This window comes from Mesoplodon densirostris, chromosome 1 (assembly GCF_025265405.1).
Source record: "Mesoplodon densirostris isolate mMesDen1 chromosome 1, mMesDen1 primary haplotype, whole genome shotgun sequence".
NCBI classification, from domain to species: domain Eukaryota; kingdom Metazoa; phylum Chordata; class Mammalia; order Artiodactyla; family Ziphiidae; genus Mesoplodon; species Mesoplodon densirostris.
This window is the reverse complement of record NC_082661.1, coordinates 143870937-143898198: the sequence shown is the minus strand read 5'-3', so window position 1 is coordinate 143898198 and position 27262 is coordinate 143870937. Positions and strand designations below refer to the sequence as shown.

Sequence of the window (27262 nt, the reverse complement as noted above, 5' to 3'; positions counted from 1 at the left end):
TAAAAAAGTCTTCTAAAAAAGGCACTGTTTAGGGCCTCCCTGGTGGCGCAAGTGGTTGAGAGTCCGCCTGCCGATGCAGGGGATACGGGTTCATGCCCCGGTCTGGGAGGATCCCATATGCCGCGGAGCGGCTGGACCCGTGAGCCATGGCCGCTGAGCCTGCGCGTCCGGAGCCTGCGCGTCCGGAGCCTGTGCTCCGCAACGGGGGAGGCCACAACAGTGAGAGGCCCGCATACCGCAAAAAAAAAAAAAAAAGGCACTGTTTAAAAAAAAAGAATAAGATGTCCTTTTAAAAAATAAACATTCAGGAAACCAAAAGTTCTTGGAAATTACATGTATAATAGCAGAAATTAAAACTCAACAGAAGGGCTAGAAGATAAAATTAAGGAAATCTTCCAGAAAATAGAAAGCAAAAACACATAAAGTGCTCACTTCAAAGCATATTTATCAAATTGGAATGATACATAGAAGATCAGCACGGCCCCTCACAAGGACAACACACAAACTGATGAAACTTTCCATATTTTTAAAAAAGAAAGGAAGAAAAGAACAAGTAAGAATGTGGAGAAATTGGTATTCTTGTGCATTGTTGGTAGGAATGTAAAATAGTACAGCCACTATGGAAAACAGGCTGGCAGGTCCTCAAAACATTAAACATAGAGTTCCCATATGATCTAGCAATTCCACCTTTGGGTTCATAGTCAAAAGAATTGAGAGTAGGGACTCAAACAGATATTTGAACACGTGTGTTCATAGCAGCATTATTCACAATAGCCAAAAGGTGGAAGCAACCCAAATGTTCATTGACAGATGAATGGACAAATAAAATGTTGTATATACAAACAGTGGAATATTATTCAACCTTGAAAAGGAAAAGAAATTCTGACATACACTACAACATGGATAAACCTTGAGGACATGACACCAAGTGAAATAAGCCAGACACTAAAGGACAAATATTATATGGTTCCACTTACATGAAGTTCCCAGAATAGTCAAATACATAGAGACAGAAAGTGGAATGGAGATTACTAAGGCCTGGGGGTCAGGGAGACTTACTGTTTAATGAGTATAGACTTTCAGTCTGGGATGACGAAAAAAATTTTGGAGATGGATAGTGAAAATGATTGTACAACAATGTGAATATACTTAATTCCACTTAAATGTATATTAATGATTGTACAACAATGTGAATATACTTAATTCCACTTAACTGTATACTTAAAAATGGTTAAAATGGTAAATCTTATGTATATTTTGCTTCAGACATGCAGGCTCAGTGGCCATGGCTCACGGGCCTAGCCGCTCCGCGGCATGTGGGATCTTCGCGGACCAGGGCACGAACCCAAGTCCTCTGCATTGACAGGCAGACTCTCAACCACTGCACCACCAGGGAAGCCCTTACCACAATTTTAAAAACAAGCAATTTAAGCATATAACTTAGAGACACAGAGGCAAATACTAAAAGAAACAGCTCTAAGAGTTGGAAGTGTTTCCCTCTGAGGGTGGGAAGTGGTGGGGGAAGGGATGCTGTTTTCAAACAAGCTTTGTAAGACTATTTATCTTCAAACTATGTGCACGTAAAATTTTGATAATACTATAAAGAACAATCATAACAAATTTGAAATAATTTTTTAATCCTTCAATTTTATAGATAACCAAATCACGAGAGAGTAGAATCCTTGGCTAAGGTAATCCAAAACAGCGAGTAGCAGATGAAGGAGTTGAACCAACCTGCTCTAAATCAAGTTCAGCATCTTACCATCACAACACATTGTACCTTACAACAGCATCTTCCTGAATATCTTAAACTTTTGGGAGTCCTGACTAAAGCCTTCTTAAATTACTTTTCTTCATGGTTTACTGAATATGTAATAATAATACAGATTTTCCCATTTTGCCTAGCATTATTTGTTAAAAATGAACTTTTTTCTAATCTGAACACACTTTTGAAATAACATGGCTTTCCAAATTTGCTCCTCTATTTTCATAATTCAAATTGAACAGGATTTTTGAGTCCTGCAGTGTTGCTCTGAATGGCTAGAAAGGCTTTGCTATTGATGTAAAAACCACTGTCCTTTACTTTTTTTTTTTAATTCAAATACAGGTGATGTACAATATTATGTTAGTTTCAGGTGTACTACATAGTGATTTGACAGTCCTTTTTATCTTGTGTGGAGTATTTTTTACTGAGTCTAAAACCTAACCATAGTAACCTGTATGGCAACAGAAAACATTTCCATTTCAATTCAAGTCACCGGTTTAATATTAATTTTATGTTGATTTTTCCCATTAGAAAAATGATATTATTATAAAGAGTAGTTACACTAAGCAATGATATATAATTTACCAGGCTTCAGACTTTAGAATCAAACTCCATGTGAATGCTTCTTCTAACAATACTCCATTAGTTATCAGTTGAACACATAATAATAGGCACCCATAAAATAATTTTTAAGGACCTATCATAAGCATATCCTCCAACAATGACAAAGTACCTTTTCCCAGAATAATGTGCTTGATAGGTCATCAGTCTTAGAACTCTAAATAAAATATATTGTGCTTTTAAGATATCACTCCTTATTACGATAGTGTAAATTATTGTGTACGGTTTCTAATCTTATGTGATTTTGTGCTGTCTGAAGGCAAGGTAGCACAGACTGCATATGTAATAAATGCTCATTAAGCATTTGCAATGATTAAGTAATGAATCAGACTATGGAATCATGGAACATTAAAGCTGAAATGTGTCCCAGGGATCTACGGGTCTAACTTCCTCTTTTTACAATTAAGGAAATACTAACGAACATTTGAGTGTGTACAGTTATGTCACACATGTCTTGTGCATTTGCTCATGGCAGCCCCACTAGACAGATAAGGAAAAAGAATCAGAGAGGTCCAGTAACATGCCCAAGGTCACACAGCTAGTCAGTACTAACACTGGGATTCTGACCAAGGTGATTGAAGACCAGACCTTGTGTTTGATGAAGCCCAGAGACAGATGTTTACTGATTAACATGTGATCATATGGCTGGCTGCTGACAGAGTCAGGCTCAGAATCAGACTGGCTGACTGCCCAGGGCACTAGCTCATTGTCAGACCCATTAGCACATATATTAAAAATGGGTTTCGGAGGGGACTGAAGATGATGGAAGAGTAAGACGCGGAGATCACCTTCCTCCCCACAAATACATCCGAAATACATCTACATGTGGAACAACTCCTACAGAACACCTACTGAACGCTGGCAGAAGACCTCAGACTTCCCAAAAGGCAAGAAACTCCCCCACGTACCTGGGTAGGGCAAAAGAAAAAAGAAACAACAGAGACAAAAGAATAGGGATGGTACCTGCACCAGTGGGAGGGAGCCGTGAAGGAGAAAAGTTTCCACACACTATGAAGTCCCTTCACGGGCGGAGACTGCGGGTGGCGGAGCGGATAAGCTTCGAAGCCGCGGTGGAGAGCGCAGCAACAGGGGTGCGGAGGGCAAAGCGGAGAGATTTCCGCACAGAAGATCAGTGCCGACCAGCACTCACCAGCCTGAGAGGCTTGTCTGCTCACCCGCCGGGGCGGACGGGGCTGGGAGCTGAGGCTCGGGCTTCGGTCGGAGCGTAGGGAGAGGACTGGGGCTGGCGGCGTGAACACAGCCTGAAGAGGTTAGTGCGCCAACGCTAGCTGGGAGGGAGTCCGGGAAAAGGTCTGGAGCTGCTGAAGAGGCAAGAGACTTTTTCTTCCCTCTTTGTTTCCTGGTGCGCGAACAGAGGGCATTAAGAGCGCTGCTTAAAGGAGCTCCAGAGACGGGCGCGAGCCGCGGCTCTGAGCGCGGACCCCAGAGACGGGCATGAGACACTAAGGCTGCTGCTGCCGCCCCCAAGAAGCCTGTGTGTGAACACAGGTCGCTCTCCACACCTTCCCTCCCAGGAGCCTGTGCAGCCCGCCACTGCCAGGGTCCCGTGATGCAGGGACAACTTACCCGGGAGAACGCACGGCGCGCCTCAGGCTGGTGCAACGTCATGCCGGCCTCGGCTGCACAGGCTCACCCCACACTCCGTGCCCCTCCCTCCCCCCAGCCTGAGTGAGCCAGAGCCCCCGAATCAGCGGCTCCTATAACCCCGTCCTGTCTGAGCAAAGAACAGATGCCCTCAGGCGACCTACACACAGAGGTGGGTCCAAATCCAAAGCTGAACCCCAGGAGTGGTGCGAACAAAAAAGAGAAAGGGAAATCTCCCCCAGCAGCCTCAGGAGCAGCGGATTAAATCTGCACGATCAACTTGATGTACCCTGTATCTCTGGAATACCTGAATAGACAACAAATCATCCCAAATTGAGGAGGTGGACTTTGGGAGCAATGATATATATATTTTTTCCCTTTTTCTCTTTTTGTGAGTGTGTATGTGTATACCTCTGTGTGTGATTTTGTCTGTATAGCTTTGCTTTTACCATTAGTCCTAGGGTTCTCTCTGTCCGTTTTTTTTTTCTTTCTTTTTTTTAGTATAGTTTTTAGCACTTGTTATCATTGGCGGATTTGTTTTTTTGGTTTAGTTGCTCTCTTCTTTCTTTCTTTTTCTTTTTATTACTTAAAAAATTTTACTAATTATTTTTTATTTTAGTAACTATTTTATTTTATTTCATTTTATTTTATTTTCATTCTTTCTTTTTTTTCTCCCTTTTATTCTGAGCCGTGTGGATAACACACTCTTGGTGCTCCGGCCAGGAGTCAGGGATGTGCCTCTGAGGTGGGAGAGCCAAGTTCAGGACATTGGTCCACCAGAAACCTCCCAGCTCCACGTAACATCAAATGGTGAAAATCTCCCAGAGATCTCCATCTCAACGCCAAGACCCAGCTCCACTTAATGACCAGCAAACTACAGTGCTGGACACCCTATGCCAAACAACTAGCAAGACAGGAACACAACCCCACCCATTAGCAGAGAGGCTGCCTAAAATCATAATAAGGTCACAGACACCCCAAAACACACTACCAGATGTGGACCTGCCCACCAGAAAGACAAGATCCAGCCTCATCCACCAGAACACAGGCACTCTTCCATGAGGAAGCCTACACAACCCACTGAACCAACCTTAGCCACTTGGGGCAGACACCAAATACAACGGAAACTACGAACCTGCAGCCTGCGAAAAGGAGACCCCAAACACAGTAAGTTAAGCAAAATGAGAAGACAGAGAAGCACACAGCAGATGAAGGAGCAAGGTAAAAACCCACCAGACCAAATAAATGAGGAGGAAATAGGCAGTCTACCTGAAAAAAAAATTCAGAGTAATGATAGTAAAGATGATCCAAAATCTTGGAAATAGAATGGAGGAAATACAAGAAACGTTTAACAAGGACCTAGAAGAACTAAAGAGCAAACAAAAAATGATGAACAAAACAATAAATGAAATTAAAAATTCTCTAGAAGGATCAATAGCAGAATAACTGAGGCAGAAGGACGGATAAGTGACCTGGGAAATAAAATAGTAGAAATAACTACTGCAGAGCAGAATAAAGAAAAAAGAATGAAAAGAATTGAGGACAGTCTCAGAGACCTCTGGGACAACATTAAATGCCCCAAAACTCGAATTATAGGGGTCCTATAAGAAGAAGAGAAAAAGAAAGCAACTGAGAAAATATTTGAAGAGATTATAGTTGAAAACTTACCTAATATGGGAAAGGAAATAGTTACTCAAGTCCAGGAAACACAGAGAGGCCCATACAGGATAAATCCAAGGATAAAAATGCCAAGACACATATTAATCAAACTATCAAAAATTAAAAACACAGAAGAAATATTAAAAGCAGCAAGGGAAGGGCTTCCCTGGTGGCACAGTGGTTGAGAGTCCGCCTGCCGATGCAGGGGACACGGGTTCATGCCCTCATCCGGGAAGATCCCACATGCCGTGAAGCGGCTAGGCCCGTGAGCCATGGCCACTGAGCCTGCACATCTGGAGCCTGTGCTCCACAACAGGAGAGGCCACAACAGTGAGAGGCCTGCATACAGCAAAAAAAAAAAAAAAAAAAAAAAAAAGCAGCAAGGGAAAACAACAAATAACATACAAGGGAATCCCCATAAGGTTAACAGCTGATTTTTCAGCAGAAACTCTGCAAGCCAGAAGGGAGTGGCAGGACATATTTAAAGTGAAATATGAAAAATGAAAGGAAAAAACCTACAACCAAGATTACTCTACCCAGTAAGGATCTCATTCAGATTTGACAGAGAAATTAAAATCTTTACAGACAAGGAAAAGCTAAGAGAATTCAGCACCACCAAACCAGCTTTACAACAAATGCTAAAGGAACTTCTCTAGGCAGGAAACACAAGAGAAGGAAAAGACCTAAAATAACAAACACAAAACAATTAAGAAAATGGTAATAGGAACATACATTTTGATAATTACCTTAAATGTAAATGGATTAAACGGTCCAACCAAAAGACACAGACTGGCTGAATGGATACAAAAACAACATCCATATATATGCTGTCTACAAGAGACCTGCTTCAGACCTAGGGACACATACAGACTGAAAGTGAGGGGATGGAAAAAGATATTCCATGCAAATGGAAATCAAAAGAAAGCTGGAGTAGCAAGTCTCATATCAGACAAAATAGACTTCAAAACAAAGACTATTACAAGAGACAAAGAAGGACACTACATAATGATCAAGGGATCAATCCAAGAAGAAGATATAACAATTGTAAATATTTATGCACCCGACATAGGAACACCTCAATACATAAGGCAAATACTAACAGCCATAAAAGGGGAAATCGACAGTAACACAATCATAGTAGGGGACTTTAACACCCCACTTTCACCAATGGACAGATCATCCAAAATGAAAATAAATAAGGAAACACAAGCTTTAAATGATACATTAAACAAGATGGACTTAATTGATATTTATAGGACATTCCATCCAAAAACAACAGAATACAGTTTCTTCTCAAGTGCTCATGGAACATTCTCCAGGATAGATCATATCTTGGGTCACAAATCAAGCCTTGGTAAATTTAAGAAAATTGAAATTGTATCAAGTACCTTTTCCGACCACAGTGCTATGAGACTAGATATCAATTACAGGAAAAAATCTGTAAAATATACAAACACATGGAGACTAAACAATACACTACTTAATAACCAAGAGATCACTGAAGAAATCAAAGAGGAAATCAAAAAATACCTAGAAGCAAATGACAATGAAAACACAATGACCCAAAACTATGGGATGCAGCAAAAGCAGTTATAAGAGGGAAGTTTATAGCAATACAATCCTACCTTAAGAAACAGGAAACATCTCGAATAAACCACCTAACCTTGCACCTAAAGCAAGTAGAGAAAGAAGAACAAAAAAACTCCAAAGTTAGCAGAAGGAAAGAAATCATAAAGAACAGATCAGAAATAAGTAAAAAAGAAATGAAGGAAATGATAGAAAAGATCAATAAAACTAAAAGCTGGTTCTTTGAAAAGATAAGCAAAATTGATAAACCGTTAGCCAGACTCATAAAGAAAAAAACGGGAGAAGACTCAAATCAATAGAATTAAAAATGAAAAAGGAGAGTAACAACTGACACTTCAGAAATACAAAGGATCATGAGAGATTACTACAAGCAACTATATGCCAATAAAATGGACAACCTGGAAGAAATGGACACATTCTGAGAAATGCACAACCTTCCGAGACTGAACCAGGGAGAAATAGAAAATATGAACAGACCAATCACAAGCACTGGAATTGAAACTGTGATTAAAAATCTTCCAATAAAAAAAAGCCCAGGACCAGATGGCTTCACAGGCAAATTCTATCAAACATTTAGAGAAGACTTAACACCTATCCTTCTCAAACTCTTCCAAAATATAGCAGAGGGAGGAACACTCCCAAACTCATTCTATGAGGCCACCATCACCCTGATACCAAAACCAGACAAAGATGTCACAAAGAAAGAAAACTACAGGCCAATATCACTGATGAACATAGATGCAAAACTCGTCAACAAAATACTAGCAAACAGAATCCAACAGCACATTAAAAGGATCATACACCATGATCAAGTGGGGTTTATTCCAGGAATGCAAGGATTCTTCAATATATGCAAATCAATCAATGTGATACACCATATTAACAAATTGAAGGAGAAAAACCATATGATCATTTCAATAGATGCAGAGAAAGCTTTCGACAAAAGTCAACAACAATTTATGATAAAAGCCCTCAAGAAAGTAGGTATAGAGGGAACTTACCTCAACATAATAAAGGCCATATATGACAAACCCACAGCCAACATTGTCCTCAATGGTGAAAAACTGAAACCATTGCCACTAAGATCAGGAACAAGACAGGTTTCCCAGTCTCACCACTATTATTCAACCTAGTTTTGAAAGTTTTAGCCACAGCAATCAGAGAAGAAAAAGAAATAAAAGGAATCCAAATCAGAAAAGAGGAAGTTAAGCTGTCACTGTTTGCAGACGACATGATACTATACATAGAGAATCCTAAAGATGCCATGAGAAAACTACCAGAGCTAATCAATGACTTTGGTAAAGTAGCAGGATACAAAATTAATGCACAGAAATCTCTGGCATTTCTATACACTAATGATGAAAAATCTGAAAGAGAAATTAAGGAAACACTCCCATTTACCACTGCAGCAAAAAGAATATGATACCTAGGAGTAAACCTACCCAAGGAGACAAAAGACCTGTCTTCAGAAAAATATAAGACACTGTTGAAATTAAAGATGATACCAACAGATGGAGAAATATACCATATTCTTGGATGGGAAGAATCAACATTGTGAAAATGACTCTACTACCCAAAGCAATCTACAGATTCAATGCAATCCCTATCAAACTACCACTGGCATTTTTCACAGAACTAGAGCAAAAAATTTCACAATTTGTATGGAAACACAAAAGACCCCGAATAGCGAAAGCAATCTTGAGAATGAAAAATGGAGCTGGAGGAATCAGGCTCCCTGACTTCAGAGTATACTACAAAGCTACAGTAATCAAGACAGTATGGTACTGGCACAAAAACAGAAAGATAGATCAATGGAACAGTATAGAAAGCCCAGAGATAAACCCACGCACATATGGTCACCTTATCTTTGATAAAGGAGGCAGGAATGTACAGTGGAGAAAGGACAGTCTCTTCAATAAGTGGTGCTGGGAAAACTGGACAGGGACATGTAAAAGTATGAGATTAGCTCACTCCCTAACACCATACACAAAAATAAGCTAAAAATGGATTAAAGACCTAAATGTAAGGCCAGACACTATCAAACTCTTAGAGGAAAACATAGGCAGGACACTCTATGACATAAATCACAGCAAGATCCTTTTAGACCCACCTCCTAGAGAAATGGAAATAAAGACAAAAATAAACACATGGGACCTAATGAAACTCCAAAGCTTTTGCACAGCAAAGGAAACCATAAACAAGACCAAAAGACAACCCTCAGAATGGGAGAAAATATTTGCAAATGAAGCAACTGACAAAGGATTAATCTCCAAAATTTATAAGCAGCTCATGCGGCTCAATAACAAAAAAACAAACAACCCAATCCAAAAATGGGCAGAAGACCTAAATAGACATTTCTCCACGGAAGATATACAGACTGCCAACAAACACATGAAAGGATGCTCAACATCTTTACTCATTAGAGAAATGCAAATCAAAACTACAATGAGATATCATCTCACACCAGTCAGAATGGCCATCATCAAAAAATCTAGAAACAATAAATGCTGGAGAGGGTGTAGGAAAAAGGGAACACTCTTGCACTGCTGGTGGGAATGTGAATTGGTACAGACACTATGGAGAACAGTATGGAGGTTCCTTAAAAAACTACAAATAGAACTACCATATGACCCAGCAATCCCACTACTGGGCATATACCCTGAGAAAACCATAATTCAAAAAGAGTCATGTACCAAAATGTTCATAGCAGCCTTATTTACAATAGCCCAGAGATGGAAACAACCTAAGTGTCCATCGTCGGATGAATGGATAAAGAAGATGTGGCACATATATACAATGGAATATTACTCAGCCATAAAAAGAAATGAAATTGAGCTATCTGTAATGAGGTGGACGGACCTAGAGTCTGTCATACAGAGTGAAGTAAGTCAGAAAGAGAAAGACAAATACTGTATGCTGACACATATATATGGAATTTAAGAAAAAAAATGTCATGAAGAACATAGGGGTAAGACAGGAATAAAGACACAGACCTACTAGAGAATGGACTTGAGGATATGGGGAGGGGGAAGGGTAAGCTGTGACAAAGTGAAAGAGCGGCATGGACATATATACACTACCAAACGTAAGGTAGATAGCTAGTGGGAAGCAGCCGCAAAGCACAGGGAGATCAGCTCGGTGCTTTGTGACCGCCTGGAGGGGTGTGATAGGGAACGTGGGAGGGAGACGCAAGAGGGAGGGGATATGGGAACATATGTGTATGTATAACTGATTCATTTTGTTATAAAGCAGAAACTAACACACCATTGTTAAGCAATTATGCTCCAATAAAGATGTATAAAAAAAAACCTAGGGGCAAGACGGGAATAAAGATGCAGACCTACTAGAGAATGGACTTGAGGACATGGGGAGGGGAAGGGTAAGCTGGGACAAAGTGAGAGAGTGGCATGGACTTAGATATACTACCAAATGTAAAATAGATAGCTAGTGGGAAGCAGCCGCATAGCACAGGGAGATCAGCTCGGTGCTCTGTGACCACCTAGAGGGGTGGGGTTGGGCGGGTGGGAGGGAGGCTCAAGAGGTAGGAGGTATGGGGATATATGTATATGTATAGCTGTTTCACTTTGTTATAAAGCAGAAACTAACACACCATTATAAAGCAATAGAGATTTTTTTAAAAAATGGGTTTCTGTCTGGTGATGCTCTTCATTATAATTCCTCACTTTCATATAGTGAAATTTGAAAAGACTGTACATGTAGATTACTCCTGCAAAATTGTTTCTCTGAAACATGTATCTTAGAACGGAAAAACGTCAGCTTTGATTCTCTTTCATTTCTTAAATAAGGCAGAGAGGCTCAGAGAGAATAAACTAATTTAAGATTCTGCCACAGCTAAGGGAAGACAGGGAACTGGGACGAGGTCTCCTGCCCTCCTGAGGCAGGGCTGCCCCACCCCCACACACGCGCTTGTTCCATGCGTTGATAGAGACCTCTGGCTCCCATGTTCTGTAAACCCATATTCCAGACATATCGTTCTGGGACTTTTCATCTCTCCAATTAATTTCATTTTTATTTACAGATATTTCCAACCTCTGATTTACTCCTTACCCATTACTATCTATATCAGATGCAATTTATGTGCATCCTCACATGGGCTCTTTACCACTTGCAACTTGAGAGCTCTGGCTACTGCAACCATTGCCGCTCCACCGAACACTGTTGAAGTCTCCTTCTTCTACGGGGGGAAGACTGGAGGCTGGCATGGCCTCCGTCATGCCCACCATAGCAGAAGCCATGGCAGCTTTTACAGACCCACATAGACTCTGGGCTGCAAAGCATGGGATATGAATTTCCCATCAGATGTCCAAAGGGGTCAAGTAACACCACAAAAATGGGGCAAATTTTGACTGATGAGAGTCATAAGGAGGGAACCAACAGGTAAATTCATTTCGTTTCTTTCCCGCAATGAACTGCTTCAACATGCAGTGGTTGCATATACTTCTAGTATAGACTCTTTGAATGGCCATTAAGTTCAATGATTAGGCCTATCTGGAGACATCTTGTGTGAGCAAAGTTCCAGCTGTGTTTTCTTTTGAAGCTGTGGCCAGTGCAGGAATGGTCCACCCTTCTCTGCCTCACACTCCCTTCCTCCTCACTCTTGCTGTCCTGGGATTGCATCCCCCATAAAACATTCAAATGAAGGCTTTGTCTTGGGCTCTGTTTTTCAGTCAACTCATACCATAAAAGTGTCCATTTTGGAGAAATAAAATTCTTACAGATTAAAAATATCTTTTCACAAACTCAGCTGGAAATTATTTTAGAAAAAAAAATTTTTTTCCCTGAGATATCCTGAGTCCTGGTAATGGGGAGATGGGACATACAGGAGGAAGCACAGAAGAGATCGAAGGTAACGTAATGTTCATCACAGGCCCCCACTTTTGTCTCCAGTTTAGAAAGCAGTTTAACATCACTGCTCTCTGCAGATATTTGATGTTTAGTAATGAACATAGAATCTAGAAAAGAAAGTCTTCAAGTGAGGTGAGGAGATGGGTGTGTATATTCTTCTAGGATATCTAGAATACTTAGGTAGTCACTTCTAGTATAGACTCTTTGAATGGCCATTAAGTTCAATGATTAGGGCAGAAACTCTCTTCCCTTTGAAAGGTATATGTTAGTTACTCTCTCAGATACTGAAGGAGGGAGGAGGTTTAAGTTATGGGAAGAGAGGCCTAGGAAAGCATGTGGCAGCCCTCGGAACTTAGAAACACCAGCCCAGCTCTATTAATCATGGTTTTTATTTTCTATATTTTATGATACTTTGACATTGTGGGGGCCTTGCAGACCTTGGAGGGCTGCCCCTCTCAGGGTTGGCTAATTTCTAGAGATGGAAACAACTTACCATGAGCATGCCTTTATATGCAAATCAACCAACCCAGAGCCCATACTCCAACCACCTCTTTTATCAAACTCTCACACACCAAGCCAATATTCCCCCTGCCCTAAATCACTCGAGAGCCAGGTACTAGATAGCTAGGAACCACTACTATAGCCCAGAACCTGAAGAAATTATTCAAACTACCCAATCCTAAACTGTTTAACGTGCCCTGCTTTGCCTTTCCTGAAGAGATCACAGTAAAGCTTGTGCCCATGCTTTCTCCTCTTCCTTCTGCCTCCTGACCCACCCTGGTGCTTCCCTATGCAGCCCTGCATGGAATGTTGTACCTCCTGTTTCCAGACATCTACGAGTATAAATTTCCTCCTGCATGAAAATCATTTCTGTCTGCATGTCTTACCACACCTAATTTTTTTAAATAAATAAATAAATTTATTTATTTATTTATTTATTTATTTATTTATTTATGGCTGTTTTGGTTCTTCGTTGCTGCGCACGGGCTTTCTCTATTTGCGGTGAGCAGGGGCTACCCTTCATTGTGGTGCGCAGGCTTCTCATTGTGGTGGCTTCTCTTGTTGCAGAGCGTGGGCTCTAGGCACACGGGCTCAGTAGTTGTGGCTCGTGGCCTCTAGAGCGCAGGCTCAGTAGTTGCGGCACATGGGCTTAGTTGTTCTGTGGCATGTGGGATCTTCCTGGACCAGGTCTTGAACCCATGTCCCCTGCATTGGCAGGTGTATTCTTAACCACTGTGCCACCAGGGAAGCCCTCCATACCTGATTAAAAACAATCCCAAGTACATTTCTCAACACACCAGCCTAACAGCACCCCTCCTCAGAGACCTGACTTTCAGCTCCAGGGGGCTTCTCCTCTTAGTTTCTAAGTCTTAATAATTTCAACTTCTTTCCTTTGTTTCCCTAGTCCTAAGGCAGTGGTAGCTTCCTGCTACATCCATGACACTGAGTGCTCCTTTTACCTTTTCAATAAAGACTCTTTATATCTTCTTCATATTAATTTTTCTCTGTCAAAATAACCATTGTTTTCTGCCTCTTGACTAGACCCTGATGAATACACAATTTTATGGTTAATCCTGGCACTTGGGTTTGCATCAGTGCTTAATAATTTATCAATAGCTCAGGAGATATTGCCAAGGTAGAAGGGGTGGTGTGTGGAATAAACTCAGCCAGTAAAAATTCTGGGAACTCAAAGAGATTCAGATCAATTTATGAGGTGTCATTCTCGAGAAAATAATGCTAAATTCCTCCTACCTGCCAATTCCTCATCTTATGCAGAAATGCTATTCTACATCTTCACATTTTATTAGATCAATACTGGAGACATATCCAAGTATTTGTTGTCAATAAAGGTCATGATACATTTCTAATCTTATGAAAATCAAGAAGGTTTCAAAAACTTATGTCATTGTCAATTTGGGCCATTATAACAAAGTACCATAAGCTGGGTGGCTTATCAACAAACATTTATCTCTCATAGTTCTGTAGGCTGGGAGTCTGAGATCAGTGCCAGCATGGTCGGGTTCTAGTGAGAACCCTCTTCTGGGTTGCAGACAGCTGGTTTCTCCTTGTATACTCATATGAAGGAAAGAGAGTAAGCTAGCTGTTAGCCTCTTCTTATAATCCCATCATGAGGGCTCTACCCTCCTGACCTAATTACCTCTCAAAGGCCCCACCTCATAATACCATCACACTGGGAGTTAGGATTTAACATACGAATTTTGGGGAGACATAAACATTCAGTCCACAACATGTATAATAGAGAACAAGATCTTGCCCTGTGAGAGGACATCCTTATCTTCTAGTATGCAAGAATGACTCAGGTATGCCAGCTATTACTGTGATGGTGGGTAGTGAGAAGTACTCTGGTAGATGGCAAAGTACCTGAGTTCTAATCCAGTTATACTACTTCATACTAACTTGGTGACCTTGGGAAAAGCATTGACTTCTCTGAGCCTCAGTTTCCTTATCTGTCAAATGGGATTATTAATATTACTTATTCCATGTACCTTACAGGCTTACTCAATTCACTAGGTATTTATAGATCACCTATAGGTAGGTATTCCAAGATATACAAAGAGAAGTAAAACATGGTCCCTGACTTCAAGGAATTTATACTCCAGTATTTTTCTATGCATTCAACAGTTATGGAGCACCTCCTTCCAGGCACTGTGCCAGGAGTTAAGAATACAGAGATATCTAAAATATGGCTCTCTCACTCAAGGGGCTCATAATCTGATAGAGAGTCAAAACAAGGCCACAGATAACTAGAACAAGTGGTAGAATGTGCAGTTAAATTTGAAAGAAATCAGCGTGGCAGTTAATGAAACACAAGGCATACATGTAGTTGAGAGAGTCAGAAGAGGCTTTGTAGGTCTAGTGCTATTTGAACTGACAGTGAACAAAAACCTGAAAGAAGGAAAGATGCAGGGAATGACCAGAAGAGTGAGCCTAGTTAGTTGTCAATAAGAGTCTGGAGTGGAGTGGAATTAGTAGAAATCAGACAGAAGAAATGAGTATAAGTGATACGAGATGAACAACGCTTAGAAATTCAGTGCTGATAATTATAATAGTAACTGAGTTACTGGTAAGGATACAACGGTGAACAGGTGGGCACAGCCTCTGTTTTCAGTGAGCTTTAGATTAGTTGGGAGTAGGAAAAAAATTTTTTTAATTTCCCTAATATGGTCTCTGTTTTTAAATATAGTATAGAAATAGGATATCGGAGGTTCAATAAGATCAAAAGGTCAGGAGACAATTGTCACTGAAGAGATGGTTTGTTAAATTCACAGATCCCAAGAGGAGGGGGCATGCCATGCCACACCACAGGGGACCACAAGGGGAGCACCGGGGTCTGTCAGGAGGCAGAGGGGGAGGGGGAAATCATGGGCAAGGGTCTTTACTGTGGTTTCCACCAGAAGGAAAGGGAAGGAAAAAGCAAGGTAGGGTAAGCGGGCTTAGGATTGGCTAGCTTGATTAATTTCAGCAGGCTCTGGGGCTAGGGGCTGTCCCTGTATTTCTGCTACATGGCTCTGCGGTGATTATGACAAGCGGCGCAGAGTATGAGAACCTGATAAAGAAGGTGATGTGGGTGTGACCCTTCCAGGGTCAGCAAGCCCGCAGATGTCAAACCAACAGAGTACAGAAAATAAAACACACGGTTAGCCGGAGCCGGAGCCAGAGCCAGCTGCTCGACTCCCTAACTAAAAAGCAGAAGCAGCATCTAAGGGATTTCGGCGAGGAGCATCCCTTCTGTGACAGGGTTTCCAGAAAGGAAGCAAAACCACAGACTTGTCAACTGTCAGAGAGTTTATAGATACTTCAAGTTCTGAAAGTGAAGCATAGAGTGAACCAGAACAAGTTTCTGGTTACAACAGACTACTTGCCACATTAAAGGATGTCTCCAAGGAAGATGAGGAGGAGGAAGAGGAAGAAGACAGTGTTCTAGATGAGACAGAAATGAATCTTGAAGATGGCGATAGTGACGTCATTGTGGAGGAAGAGATGGCAGTAGAGTCCACTGACGTGCAGAAGAGCCTGGGCTGTGGAGACAGGGGAAGTACCAGGAAGGGGTGGACGACCCCAACCCAGCTAAACGGAAGGCCCAGCTCCGCTGTGCGCTCAACAAGAGCAGGGAATTCAACCTGATGTACGACGGCACCAAGGAGGTGCCCATGAACCCAGTGAAGATATATCAAGTGTGTGACATCCCCCAGCCCCAGGGCTCTATCATTAACCCAGGATCCACTGGATCTGCTCCTTGGGAGGAGAAAGATAATGATGTGGATGAAGAAGATGAGGAAGATGAGCTGGACCAGTCACAGCACCACGTTCCCATCCAGGACGCCTTCCCCTTCCTGAACATCAATGGCTCCGGGCCAGCCAGTTTCCGGCTTAAGCAAGGAGAATGTTCCAGCGGTAACCAACAAGGAGAACCTGGCGACGCCGGTCTCGACTCCATTCCTGGAGCCGACCCTGGGGAGCGACAGCTCTGCGGTCACTTTCGGGAAAACCCAAGAGGATCCCAAACCATTTTGCGTGGGCAGTGCCCCACCGAGTGTGGACGTCACCCCCACCTACACCAAAGACGGAGCTGATGAGGCAGGATCAACCGATGGCAAAGTTCTGAACCCGAAGCCATCTAAGCTGGCAAAGAGAATCGCAAACTCCGCTGGTTACGTGGGTGACCGGTTCAAGCGTGTCGCTACCAGACTGTACGCAGACTCCAGTCAGCTCGGCCGGGACCAGCGGGCATTGCAGGTGAGCCCCCCCAACCCGAATTTCAGGAGCCTGACCAGTTGTCAGGTTTTTTTAATGTGTGAAGAGGAGGGGGCCGGGGGTATGATAGGGCAGGACACCGGGCTGATTTGGTTAATGAAGCTTGGGATAATTTAAATGTTTGAAATGTGTCCAGTAAGGGGACGTAAGTGGATACTTGAAGTTATTCTGTAGATTTTAAGCGAACTCCACTCGAATGCTGATAACGGAAGTTTTAATTATTGTGAAGGATGTCTAAAAGACTGCATGACATTTACCTATCAAGCGCTTTGATTTCTCTGCCGTTACTGTATGTTAACAAATATACCTTAAAGCGCTGCTTAGAAAAAAAAAAAACACACGGTTAATATTGATACAATCTCCTTAAAAGTATGGGAGGGAGTTTATTTAGTTTTGTGTCCCTAACACCCACCACGATCCTTTGTACATAATATGGAGAGACTCAGTAAAGGTTTGTTGAGTGACAGGTAAATACATCCTCTCTTTGACTCTTAAACTTTGCTGGAGTTGGACAACTCTCATATACGATTGTGTGTCATCTCAGTGGTGGTCACTCTCTCAGGGAGGCCCTCAGACTAAGGGAGGCATCCCTGAGGTGGACACTGCAACTCATGGCCCCAGTCCCCCTTCAGTGAAGGAGGGTTGACAGCAGACAGCCTTCTGAGTCTGCCTTTGGGAGATTGTGAACAAAAATTAGATAAGTGATTCTTTCAAAAATTAAAGATACTATTAAAACAAAAAATGAAAAATGAATAAGACTGGTTACTTCTTTTATGGCAAAACTACTTTGTATCATAATTAGTGTTCTTTCAATTTCAAGAGACAGAAATCTAACTCAAACTTGCTTAAGAAAAAAAATGGAGGGGGAAAGGTGAGGAGAGGGATAATTGGGAGATTGGGATTGACATATACACACTAGAATATATAAAATAGATAATTAATAAGGACCTACTGTATAGCACAGGGAACTCTATTCAATACTCTGTAACGACCTATATGGAAAAAAGATCTAAAAAAGAGCAGATATATGTGTATGTATAACTGATTCACTTTGCTGTACAGCAGAAACTAACACAACATTGTAAATCAACTATACTCCAATAAAATGTTTTTTTAAATAGAATTTACTGATAATATGACTGGAAAACTGTCTTCAGGCATGGCTGGATCTACGGGGTCAAATGATATCATCAGAATTCTCTCCATCTTCATTTGTTTCTCACATCTATTTATCTCTATTCATGACCTCATCTTTTTTTTTTTTTAACTCCAAATAGCTTCTCTGTGTCTGGGGACAATGGCCTCAAGCAGCTCCAGCTTACTTTATACTTACAGCTCTCGATTCTGTAAGGAGAGAAACCATCTTTTTTCCCCTAGATTCCCTATATAAAATTTCAGAGAGGAAACTGATGGACCTTTATATCAGTCAGTATCCAGTCTGGAGATAAAAACCACATTGGTTATTGGATCAGGGAACAGGTACAAAACAGCAGTTATTTACTTTAGATTAAGGATGACTGAACAATAAAAGACTAAGGACCAAAGGAGCCCCCTCTACACCCAGGATGAGATTCAGGCCCCTTTGAAGAGGGCAGAACTAACACAAGGGCCAGAAGCTTGCTGCTGGCCAAGAAACTTGTCACAGGGCACCAGCCAGGGCCAAGCTATAGAAGCAGCTTGCCCTTGAGAGAGGGTGTGGACAGGCTGCAGCTGATCTGTACAAGAGTCAATTGTTGCCAGAGGGGATAGGTGGCTGCTGTTGAAGAGAGCATGGCCTGAGGGCACAACTAGAATTCTCCTGTGCACTTGCTAGGCTCCCATCCTAAATAGTAGTAATGATGGAGGACCAGAAGCCGGAAGGGAAGTATCTTCCTGCTGCTATTGCCGTGCAGGTCACTCTATTGCCTTCTATTGATGAAGTTTAGTATTCCATTAGCAGGTAAAGGGCTCAAATTTAAGATCAAAAAGCAAGGCAAAGAAGGGTGGATTTGGAGAGACAATAGGTTAGGCACCATCCTACTTGGATCACCACACAGTCCCGAACCAACCAGGTTCAGGTCATAGATTCCCCTGTGACCAGCAGGCCAGGGTCATGTGCTCATACCTGTGCTGTGACCAACCAAGTGGTAGGAGGAGCAGCCCCACCACTACGCATGGAGTGGCTTCTCCGTAGAACAGGTGGATTCTTCAACCAGAAGAAAGGAGAGTGCTAGGCAAATAAAAACAATAGCTATCCTTTGTATGTTGTATATTGGTCAACGTCTGGTTTTATTTGGATTTGTTCATACAGGAAAGGAAAAATTAAAGCCTTTCTTTAAGAATGATAACTGCATTTTAATTCATTCAAGAGATGTTTATTAAGCACCTACTATAAGAGGAGCTCATCCTCACTAGTCCTGGACCGCTGACATCGTTCTGGACACAGGATGAATTAAAAGGTCTAAAAATGAAAAGGCAGTTGGAAAAAGGCTGAGACAAGAAAATGGTACCTTTATTTACAGGTTAAATGTCCTAAGAGATGTATCTACACCTTTGTAGCAAAGTTTTAAAATACTACTCATGGGGGCTTCCCTGGTGGCACAGTGGTTGAGAGTCCGCCTGCCGATGCAGGGGACACGGGTTCGTGCCCCAGTCCGGGAGGATCCCACATGCCGCGGAGCGGCTGGGCCCGTGAGCCATGGCCGCTGAGCCTGCGCGTCCAGAGCCTGTGCTCCACAACGGGAGAGGCCACAACAGTGAGAAGCCCGCGTACCCCAAAAAAAAAAAAAAAAATACTACTCATGGTCAAATGAGAACAAGGCAGTATGACCGCATGGTTGAGAGCACAGATTATAGAGCAGGATGCAGGAACTCAAATCCAGTCTCACTACAATGTGACATGGGGCAGGGAAGTGGTAACTTGTATGAAAGTTTTCTCACATACAAAATTTGAATAACAATAATACCCACCTCCTAGGATTGCTGGGAAGATTAAAAAGCTAACATCTGTAAAGGTCTTAGAATAACTCTTGTCACATAGTAAGTAAGTATTATATGACCATTAGCACTTATTATGAATTTGCCATTATTAGCTGGATATCAAGTAATGCGACTTTCTCTCCATTAACTAATTTGAAATGCTTTTATCTTCAAAATAAGAAAAGAAAAAAATTTTTTGTTTAGAAGTATCTAACTGCTATGTATATTTTAGCACCCACAGAAGAGGCCATTCTATAAAAATAATTTTATTCTTTTCACTACCTTCTGTCTCTTTATGAACATAAATCATGTGTCCCATGGAACCAAGTAAAAGCAAACAAAAACTGGTTCTTCGTGTTATTCTACAGCATATGAAAGAAAATACAAACCTTTCCTTTATCATCTCTCTTTAAATGTTTATAAAATTGTATGAAAAGACAAACTTTTCCCTGAAAATGGATTTGTGTATATATCTTGTCAAAAGAACACTTGTTCACAGAGTACTTTTAGAACTTCTTTTTTGTTTTTAAAAGGAAACTGCCTCTGAGTATTCCGAGCGAGAAATGTACTCCTTCTCTGGCTGAGTCAGAGAAACCCTTTCCTAATGAGGACTCTGGCACTGACTGTGAACCACTGAAGCCTTCCAACAGTGACACATTCTGCAACATTAGTGATAAACTGAAGTCTCAGATACTGAGTCTCTCAGCAAGGCCTCGTCGGTGAATGTCGGTGAAAGATGTCAGGGAAGAATGGGCATGACAAGAAGGAACTGCATTCCTTCTCCTCTCAGGGATAGGGCTGTGCTCTCTAATAACTCTTACAACAGTCAGAGTTATGGGAATATATAGAGTATCCATATATGGAAGAAAACGAATAGAAACAAGAGAAAACACCTTACAAAGTACATCCATTTGGAATCTATCCTAAATCATCAAAGTGTACACACACACACACACACACACACACACACACACACACACACTCATGCTTAGTCTGTTCGGGCAGCCATAACAATACTATAGACTAAGTAGTGGCTTGAACAACAGAATTTATTTCTCATTGTTCTGGAGGCTGGGAAGTTTAAGTTCAAGGTGCAAACAGATTCAGTTTCTGGTGAGGGCCTGCCTCCTGCTTCTTTTCCCTGTGTCCTCCTCATGGAAGGGGCAAGGGAGCTCTCTGGGGTCTCTTTCATAAGGGCACTAATCCCATTCATGAGGGCTCCACCCTCTTGACCTAATCACCTCCCAAAGGCCTCACCTCCTAATACCATCACACTAGGGGTTAGAGTTTCAACATGTGAATTTGAGGGGGCATAAATATTCAGCCCATTGCACACACTCACGTACACACACACACACACACACACATACACACAATGTCCCTAAACTAGAATTACCAAGGAATACCTTGATTAAAGAACAAATATTTGCTGGATTAAGTAAAATATGATATGGTACAGTAATAGAATTTTTTGTGTATGAAAAAGGTTAAATATTTTGATACCAACACGATCCTGATTCCTGCAATAAAAGTTTAACAGATACAACATAGAACTGGTGTTTTTCAATCTGGTATAGAATCACACATAAAAAGTTATCAAGTTCACGATCTATGAATGAAGATTTACAAAACATTTTACTACTGAAGATATTCTTACCAAAGGTAGAAGCTATAAATGTGGGACAGAGGTGCATCATCTTCCTCGTCAAGCTTTAAGGAGGGCTACCACGCTTCCACAGAATACTCTGTTTCCTAAGAGGAAAAATGGGGACAATCATATCTATCTCTTAGCTTTGCTGGAAGATTAAACAACATGTATTGCAAAGGCCAACACACAGAGTCTGGCAATGATTCCTGCTGACAAATAGTATTTTCCCTCCTCTCCTGGAGGCCACTCCAGGACTTACTCACATGAGGGTGGACACAAGCAAAATATTTTGCTGAAGCAAGAGGGATGTGGGGTGTGAGTCTGAAAGAAGACACAGAGTTGGGGCCCAGCCTGTATTTATAGTGTTTACCACTACTTCCTCAGGCACGCTGAGAAGAACAGAACTTTGGTCAACATACTCCCAACTAGTCCAAATATGTAATTCCTGAAGACCAATGAGCTGCCTTAGCCTTGAGCTCTGTGGAGACCTACCCTCCTTTAATTTGTGAATGTGCAAAAGGAAGAATCATATTACCATTTGAACCCTATGATCCTGTTACTTATGAACAGGTAGGACATTTGCTCCCCAATTTCTTCAGCAAGTAAATCATTCTGTGGTTGCAAGAGAATGTAAAATTTTTAAAGACTGTGTTGGAAAGTGATTAAAGCAAGATTCCAAAACTGAAAATTAAAAGAAAAAGAGTTCCTTGGTCTCTGAAAAAGAATAGTAAGAATAAAATAGATCTGGACTGTTTATAGACTTAGAAATTATAGTCCACTCTTGTAGTTGTGGGTCTTTTAGAATCCAGGCTTCAGTTCCTCAGTTAACACAAAAGTTCATTAATCTATGAGTCTTATAAGCAAGGAAATTCTTCTGAGTAATTGGCCTCCCTGTACACCAGCTGGGCTATATCTACATACACATGAGCTTCATTACTTTACCCAGGATTGTGGACTATCAGGGCCTCATTAGTGAATCAATGGATTTTTAAAAATTCTTTCCTGGTTGGAAATATATTTAGGGAATTTTGGAGTTTTAAAAATAAGTGTTTCCCCAAATATGCCATTTTGTTATCATTTTCCCCTCATCTCATTGACAATTCTATAGCATTTCAGAAAATAAATTTAGAGACTAGAATAATCTTTGGCTATGAGAAAAGAATGTTTTAATATCTCTATTAAGTATCTTAATGAACACTTTGGGGAGGGTCTATTTGTTTTTTTCTATTACCTCTTCTGTTGATGTTTCCAAAGGGTTAGTACTATACTCCTCTTAAATGACAAAGAAATTAGGGTCTCTAAAGATCTTCCTTATTTCCACTTTTAATGAAATGTTATTTGCATTTCTTTTAAGGTTGACTCTTTTGATTCTTTATAATGTAGATAATGCTTTGATAGATCGTTCTTATAGAATTATTTAAAACCTTAAAATAGACATTTATTATCATTTTAACACGATTTTCCCCTGTCAACCAAATTGGTACTTTAAGAATATTCAAACCAACTGGCAAATCATTTCCAAACACACTTAGTTGAGAGCAAACATTTCATTTTGGAGCTGAAAGCTCACTCTGTCGGTTCCTGAGCCTCTAATTTCAATGTTACTTGAGACCACACTGGAATACACAGCCACTCTTTTCTTTTTCTTTTCTATTAGTTATCTATTTTATACATATTACTGTATATATGTCAATCCCAGTCTCCCAATTCATCACACCACCACCACCCACCCCGCTTTCCCCGCTTGGCATCCATACATTTGTTCTCTAGATCTGTGTCTCTATTTCTGCCCTGCAAACCCGTTCATCTGTACCATTTTTCTAGATTCCACATATATGAGTTAATATACAATATTTGTTTTTCTCTTTCTGACTTACTTCATTCTGTATGACAGTCTCTAGGTCCATCCACGTCTCTACAGATGACCCATTTTCATTCCTTTCTATGGCTAATATCCCACTGTATATATGTACCACATCTTCTTTATCCATTCGTCTGTTGATGAGCATTTAGCTTGCTTCCATGACCTGGCTATTGTAAATAGTGCTGCAATGAACATTGGGGTGCATGTGTGTTTTTGAATTATGGTTTTCTCTGGGTATATGCCCAGGAGTGGGATTGCTGGGTCATATGGTAATTCTATTTTTAGTTTTTTAAGGAACCTCCATACTGTTCTCCATAGTGGCTGCATCAATTTACATTCTCACCAACAGTGCAAGAGGGTTCCCTTTTCTCCACACCCTCTCCAGCATTTGTTGTTTGTAGATTTTCTGATGAAGCCCATTCTGACCGGTGTGAGGTGATACCTCATTGTAGTTTTTTTTTTTTTTTTTTTTTTTTTTTTTGCGGTATGCGGGCCTCTCACTGTTGTGGCCTCCCCTGTTGCGGAGCACAGGCTCCGGACGCGCAGGCTCCGGACGCGCAGGCTCAGCGGCCATGGCTCACGGGCCCAGCCGCTCCGCGGCATATGGGATCCTCCCAGACCGGGGCACGAACCCGTATCCCCTGCATCGGCAGGCGGACTCTCAACCACTTGCGCCACCAGGGAGGCCCTGTAGTTTTGATTTGCATTTCTCTAATAATTAGTGATGTTGAGCAGCTTTTCATGTGCTTCTTGGCAATCTGTATGTCTTCTTTGGAAAAACATCTATTTAGGTCTTCTGCCCATTTTTGGATTGGGTTGTTTGTTTTTTTAATATTGAGCTGCATGAGCTGTTTATATATTTTGGAGATTAATCCTTTGTCCGTTGATTCCTTTGCAAATACTTTCTCCCATTCTGAGGGTTGTCTTTTCGTCTTGTTTGTAGTTTCCTTTGCTGTGCAAAAGCTTTGAAGTTTCATTAGGTCCCATTTGTTTATTTTTGTTTTTATTTCCATTACTCTAGGAGGTGGGTCAAAAAAGATCTTGCTGTGATTTATGTCAAAGAGTGTTCTTCCTATGTTTCCTCTAAGAGTTTTGTAGTGTCCGGTCTTAGTTTAGGTCTTTAATCCATTTTGAGTTTATTTTTGTGTATGGTGTTAGGGAGTGTTCTAATTTCATTCTTTTACATATAGCTGTCCAGTTTTCCCAGCACCACTTATTGAAGAGACTGTCTTTCCTCCATTGTATATCCTTGCCTCCTTTGTCATAGATTAGTTGACCATAGGTGCATGGGTTTATCTCGGCACAGCCACTCTTTTCTTAAGAACGTCCAGAGAAAGTTTTAGCATTTATTTCCTTCAGAAGTGTATTTGAGTCTCACAGCTAAAGTCCATGTGTTCATGGAAACAAGAGCAAATGCATATTGATACAGGATAAGTGATTGGTAAGACTAATGTTGGAGCCCAAGACAGGCTGCCCCAAAATGTGCCTCAATGACATATTGATTATTTTGAATTAAAGTTACTTGAGAAACAGCCAGTGGGAAAAAATGATGTTAAAAAACCAACTCTGACCCTTTTCTTTCCCCCTGAAAGCAGGAAATAAATCTCTCATGTGAAGTTACTTTCCCTATACCAGGAGGATAGAAAGCATCCTTATCACTGTTAGGGAATTCAAGGTTAAGAAAGCTGTATAGAAAAACCCTATTACTTCTCCATTAGTCACCACCCCAAGCACAATCCTCTTTGTTTTGTTAAATCTTCACAAATAATTGTTTCTTTATCTAAAAATGATATGTATACAGCCTGCTTCAGCCACTTCAGGAGTCCCATTTCTATGAGACCTCTGTGTGTACGAATTAAATAGTTTTTTTTTCTCCTGTTAATCTGTCTAGTGTCAATTTAATTATTAGACCAGCCAAAAGAATTCAAGAGAGGTAAAGGGAAATTTTCCCCCTCCCCAGCACTAACAGCTGTGAAGATATTTCACTGCCAAATCAACTTTGCAAAAAAAAAAAATTTAAGTCATTAGAAGACTATTTGATTCTTATTTGTTCTTTTAGTAAATTGTTACAAATAAATTGAGTGAATAAATGAATGCAAGAATGCCTATGATGTGCTAGGTACTGTGTATCACATACCCTGGTTGTATAGCAAGTGGGAAAAACATGGGTTCCTGCCCTCATGAAACTTACAGTCTAGGAGGGGAGAAAAACATAAAACAAAGAATCACATAAATAAATATCTAATCAAATATTTATGACAGTATTGCTGATGAGTTGTTCTGATTGTCATAGCAGTCTTTTTATCCTCCATAGGAAAATAATTTTTTAAGTGAAAGCTGAAAATAATTCTCTGAAAACCTACCTCCCATGATGTGAACCCATTTACTCATTGTCTGGGTGAAAGTGGAAAGTAGTTGGGTCATATTGACTCCACCTTCCTCCTTTCACATCCAATTAGATGCCACAGCTTATTGATTTTATCATCCAAACACATCTTATATTCATTCCTTCTTCTCCATTTTCCATACCCAAAAGCAGAGTACCAGTTCTCTGGTCCTCTTACCCTAATTACTTTAATAGATTCCCAGAATCACAAACAGAATAGGAGATATTAAAGTAGGAAAAGAGCCTAGAGATCATTCTTCAGATAAGGAAACAGGCTCAGAACGGCAAATGTCTCTCCCAGGACCCCACGATTCAGCCTAGTCACACATGCCATTAACGTTTCTCAGGAGAGCCATGGATGACATTTTTGGCTGCCTGCTTGCAGTCATTCCCAGCCCTTCTCCCTTGCTAGAAACTCTGTCTTCCCATGATAGGAACCAAAAATGACAAATTCTGGCTTTCCTAGGGATGGCCATGTGACCCAGTCATGGCCACCAAGATGTAAAAGAAAGTCTGTTGGCTGGTTTCTGAGAAAGAGTTTGCTTCTGACAAAAAGAGAAATCAAGGACAGCAACAACCCCTCCTCTTTCTTCCTGTCTTTGGAGCTGAACAACAGTGGCCTGAGGATAAAAAGCCAACCTCTGAGACAGAAGATCAGAAAATGGCAAGCACCTGGGACCCTCACTTATGAGTCCTGAGCTAAATTTGGGACTGCCTACTTGCAGACCTCTTATTATGAGAGATCGTTTAACATCTTTCCTATTTACAACTTGATGTCATGTATTCTGTTACTTGCAGCTGAGTATACCTTGGATGGACTCCTGCTTTGTTTATTTATTTTCCATCTACCCCACTAAGCTCCAGAAGAGCAAGGAATGGACCTATTTCTTCATTGCCATTTCCCAGTCCTAGAGCAGAGCCTGGCACAAAAATCAGCCCTTGAATAATATTTGTCAAATGAATGAATGCCCCCAAATCTTCATTGCTTCTCTACTTCCTTAGAATAAAATCCAAAGGATTACTCTGGCATTCAAGGCCCTTCATGAGCTGGTCCCACTCAGTTTACCTTTCCACCCTTATCTTTTACTTCCACAAATTATATAATTTCAGCAAACCGGACTGCTTCCTGTCCTCCCAAGCACCCCCTGTGGCTTACTGATCAGAGCTTTCATTCCAACATTCCTTCCACAGAATATGCATCTCCCCCTCCTCCACTTGGATACTTCCCTCTCACCCTTCAAGTTCCAGATCTTCCCCCATAGCACTGTCTCTGATACTCTCCAGGTACAAATAACTTTTCTATATTTCCTTTCTCTTGTGCCATTTATCACTTTTAAACATTTATGATAATTATTTGGTGTACTCATCTCTATTAAATTATAAGCTTCTTGAGGATAGGAAATCCACCCTCCCAAGAAACAGATACCATGCTTTGCTCCAGTAGGTACCTAGTAAATTTCTCTTTGTGAGTAAAGAAATGAATAACATTAAAGTAAGCCCATTTTAAAAATAATTTGGATGCAGGAA

The 27262-nt window shown here is 41.0% G+C and overlaps 1 non-coding gene across 1 annotated transcript; it reads left to right on the top strand.

The window, feature by feature from the left end:
• Window positions 1-424: 424 nt before the first annotated feature.
• LOC132501506 (U6 spliceosomal RNA) lies at window positions 425-528 on the top strand. The gene has a single exon (XR_009534253.1). It is a non-coding gene; the product is annotated as a U6 spliceosomal RNA (small nuclear RNA).
• Window positions 529-27262: the final 26734 nt, after the last annotated feature.